General features: G+C 40.0%; 1 pseudogene; it reads right to left on the bottom strand.

Moving 5' to 3' along the window:
* Nucleotides 1-2,013: 2,013 nt before the first annotated feature.
* LOC104943576 (T-cell leukemia homeobox protein 1 pseudogene) lies at nucleotides 2,014-3,781 on the bottom strand (annotated as a pseudogene).
* Nucleotides 3,782-4,825: the final 1,044 nt, after the last annotated feature.

The following is a 4,825-nucleotide window of genomic DNA, read 5'->3' as shown; positions in this document are numbered from 1 at the left end:
TCAAAGCTAAATGTGCAATACCATGTTCAGCTATGTTACTATTTATAATGTTGTTGTTGTTACAACAGAAGATGTTTTTCTTTAAATTGAAGTTAAATGCATCAATCTGGTGCACTTTGAGGGCAAAATTAAGAGATTTATGCATACAGCTCTCAACACTCATATGAAACAGAACTGTATATATTTTAATAATCAAAAAACCATTAGAATATGCTCAGAAGCAATAACAAATATTTGATCAACTCCTCTCTCCTATCTTTATCTTACCTAGTCTGCATTCTTTCTTTTTTTATTTATGCATATTCGACTGATCATTCCCCTTTTAAGCTGTGTTTTATTATTTTTTTACTGACCTATAGTACATATTGGAATGATTTCTTAACTTAGGCTATTTTTTACAATGTGTGTTGGAAGGATTTATTAAATGACTATGAATATTTGGGCTTAAATTAATTGCCATCTTTTAAACTCAGACATGAATCCCTAACATTATCCCTGCAGCCACGCCCAATTATTTATTATAATTTGCCCTTCACCTTAAATATCTAAAATAATGCATTAGAAGACTAAAACCCTGTAAATAACCATTGCTCTTGCACAATCCATGCCCCTTTTAGACCTGTCCCACATTAGGCAAATCATACTGTCCCACTTTGCGAAACATGTTTCCTAAAGGGGGACGATGGAACATTTGATTGAAATAAAAAATATAGAGTATATTTACACCATATTATAATATGTTCTGATGAACAAACATATCATAAACACATCCTGATAAAAACTTGCAAGATTGTTTTATTTATACGAAATTTAAAACCTTAACATTACATTTGTCAAAACACTATGTCACTGACCTTTGGGTGGTCTTCACAAAGGGTACTTCCTGTTTGAAGGTTTTTCCACCCTCATCTGTGATTGGGCATTTGAGAAGTCATGTGATTTTGATCGCATGACATTCACAGCTTGTGTTTACCCATAGTTTCATTGACTTTCATTGACCCATTTGAGCTTGGGCGTCCCACATTAGGGCGTGTCCCACATTAGGGCGTGTCCCACATTAGGGCGTGTCCCACATTAGGGCAACTCACCCTGCCTGATATTATCTTTTTACTTGCTGTTTAATATGCCAAGTATTATCTTTTTATTTGATGTTTAATATGCTTAATATTATGATTTTTACTTGCTGTTTAATATTCCTAATATTATAATTTCCACTTGCTGTTTAACATTCCTAATATTGTCTTTTTACTTGCTGTTTAATATTCCTTATATTATCTTTTTACTTGCTGTTTAATATTTCTAATATTATCTTTATGCACAATGTTATATTTCTGCAGTGCCCTCTTAGTTTGATACATATATTATTATTACCAATTCAAAAGTTGTGTCCTTGTCAACGAAAAATAAAATGATAAGAACAGCCGGAAAATAAGCAGAAGGCTTCATCACGTTGTAAAAATATAAGTGTAATTATTCACATGTCACATATCAGATGATTAGAGTGCAAGCCGGCAGTGAGAGGCATGAATCCGCTCAGTTCCTCTATAAAATGATTCACTGGATAATACGATGTTCTGCAGAAACAATACGCTAATAGTGTATAATGTGTATAGCGTTAAGCTCTAAGGATTGGTAACTAAATACAATCATCTATATATTATCAAAAAGGTCTAAAATTACACATTTAATTTGAATGAATTAACACAAGTTGTATGGGTATTGCTGTTGTTTAATAAACATGTTAGAACGTTTTTGATGGATGTTTGGGCCCTTTCATTTGTGCTTGTTTTCTCTCCAACACTGCGTTTGCCCATTGCTCTCATTGTTGGTGAGTGAATAGCAGAAAGAGCAAGAGTCTCCTCCACAAACCGAGCACCATGCTTCATGAAGAAGGGCCTCTCCTGGAGCGCTTTAAAGCCACCGGAGGGGCACCTACAGCCACAAGAGGCCCTCCCTCAAGAGTGGGTAGAGGTCTACAAGTATTCATTACAGTCTTTGAAATGAAACAAAAGCTCACCTCCATTTGGTGCGCCTGTTCTGGAACCAGGTCTTGACCTGAGCGTCGGTCATCTTCAGGCTTTTGGCCAGCGCCGCCCGCTCCGCCGACGCCAGGTACTTCTGCCGGTGGAAGCGCTTCTCCAGCTCACACACCTGCAGCCGGCTGAACGACGTCCGCGGCTTCTTCTTCTTTGGGGGGGTCCTGTTTTGGTACGGGTGACCTATACGACGGGTGGCAGTAAGGGGGGACAGGGACACTGAACCGGCAGAAGGACAGAGCGGCAGGAGGAGAGGTGAGGAGGAGAGGAGAGGAGGAGAAGTGAGGAGGAAAGGAGCGGATGAGAGAGGGGGGGGAGGAGGAGAGAGCACTGATTATCTTTTTAAATAAGAGTCAATATTTTATGTTTAAGTGTTAAATCATTTTGTCAGCGCTCAGGAAACATGAGCATTGTAGAATTTCTTATTTTTATTAACACATTTATTTCTTACACCGTAACGCAAGAACCTTTGAGAATCATCCAGAGAAATTGATTAGAAAAGGTGTTTTTTGAGTGAAGCCCCAAAAAACGTTTAAATAATGTATTTACTTAATTCATGAAATCCAAACTTGCTCTGAAATGTTGGTGATTAATCACAAAATGTTTCACCCAGCAGTATTGTGACAATTTCTATCTCAGTCTTTAAATTATTATTATTATTATTCTGAACAAAAATCTTTTTATAGCGATTATTATTATTTCGATAATGCTGTTAATCATTTAGAAATGGAAAGCAAAAATATATGCGTACACATGAGAGTGGTCTGTAATGATTGTATGTACAAAGAGAAAAAAAATAATTACAAAGAACACAAACAAACAATAACAACGACATTATTATTATTATTTTTATTATTATGGCCTAATAACAGTACTTCTGTTCCCAGTTAAAGGTTGATTCTTGTCGATATCTAATTGTATATCTTATTTAGTACGTTTTCCAAAATGATTGAAAATGGATTCTTCCGTTACACATAATCAGGCCAATTATGACGATTCAGGGAGATTTTCTATTTATGTATTATATAAAGTTGTATGGATTGTGTTAAATCAAAGTGAAATGAACAAAAAGCTTAAATTTTGTATTTAGGCCTACATCTTTGAATTTTTTATTTCATTTTGTTAAATTTGTTTTCTATAATGTATTATAATATTTAATATTTGATTTCGTTAGATCCTGTTTTGTTATAATGTATTTTATTATTCTATGTTATATTGTGGTCAGGATTTATTATATTAGTTTATTTTAGATGAATGATAGCCTATTACATAATGTTGTTTGCTTTATTTGATCTACCTGTGAACCTGTCTTTGGTGAAGCGCCGGTTGCTCTCCATCCAGGGGAAGGTGAGCGCGCTCAGCCTGATGTTCCCGGCACCCGGCGGCGCGGACCCCGCAGAGCTCCCGCAGCTCAGGGGTCGGTGCGCCGGGACCCGGATGACCCCATGCCCAGCAGAAGTAACGTTAGGCCCGTTCGAATTCACGCCCATGTTCATGTGATAAGCCGAGCCGATGGAAGCCATCCCGCACGCACTGCTGGTGCCGTTATATCCGGTGTTACTGTATATGTAGCCGCCACCGTTCGTGCCGCTGTTGTTGTAGGCCCCGTGCCCATAGTCCTGCTCGTGCATCCTCGCGCTCAGCATGCAGCTCTCCATACTGAGGATCTGCTCGATGCCAAAGCTGATGGGCTCCGCGTGCGGGTGCTCCTGCAGATGCGCCCCCGGTATCCCGGTGTGATCCATGGCCTCCACTGCGCGAGTCCCCAGCTCCGGCGCGAGGAACAGAGTTTGCTCCACGCGCCGATCCCAGGACTCAACGTCTGGGTTTATTCTGCACGAGCTCCTTTCGTTATCTACCGAGTGTTTGTGTGTGCGTATGTGTGTTTTTTCGGTGTGTATGCAGGAAAGCAACGCTCCACTGTTGCCCCCCAACCCCTTTGCCCCCCACGAGGGCATCAATCAAAGTGCCAAATAGACAGCACGAGACGTCTCGGCCTGAATCCGACCGGCTAAAGACTGCGCAGTGTGGAGGCGCGCTCATAAAACTCTGATTAACAGCTGGACACGGGCACACACACACACACACACACACACACACACAAACACACACACACGCCCACTCACTCACACGCCCACACTCTCTCACTCACTCACTCACTCACACTCTCTCTCTCTCACACACACACACACACACACTCACTCACACACACACACACACACACACACACACACACACACACACACACACACACACAGCTGATATTATTGACAATATTCAACGGAAGCAATATAAACACTTGTGAATTAAACCACAGGACATTTTATCTTAAAATAAATAAATACAACATCGTCTGTTTGACATCATTGCTTCATAAATCACTGCAAAATGATGGATGTGTAATGTAGGCTTCTCAGTTTTTGTATGGAGCTGGCCCTATTATTAATTCATGTCTAGTAATGACAATTCTGCAAACATGGAAGCCTTTTCATTTATAGAATATAATTGAATTGGGAGGGATGAAACCCTCTTTAATGGTCACACATGCAGTGCACAGAGCACACAGTGACATGTGTTCTCTGCTTTTAACCCATCCTAGTACCAGGAGTCTAGTACTGAGCAGTGGGTAGCTAGTGTGCAGTGCCCGGGGAATTGTTTTAGGTGGGAACACACCAGTGACGTGCGGTGAGGTTCATTGCTGGTGAGGCACTGACTCTGAGTCAGATTTACAAATATTATATTTTGACCTTAATCGAAATATTCGGCTATTTTCAAAAGCTTTTTTAGTC

The sequence above is a fragment of the Notothenia coriiceps genome, unplaced genomic scaffold (genome assembly GCF_000735185.1).
Source record: "Notothenia coriiceps isolate Sejong01 unplaced genomic scaffold, NC01 NC01_scaffold00006261, whole genome shotgun sequence".
In the NCBI taxonomy this organism is placed as follows: domain Eukaryota; kingdom Metazoa; phylum Chordata; class Actinopteri; order Perciformes; family Nototheniidae; genus Notothenia; species Notothenia coriiceps.
The sequence above is the reverse complement of the archived record's forward strand: the minus strand, read 5'-3'. Positions and strand labels throughout refer to the sequence as shown.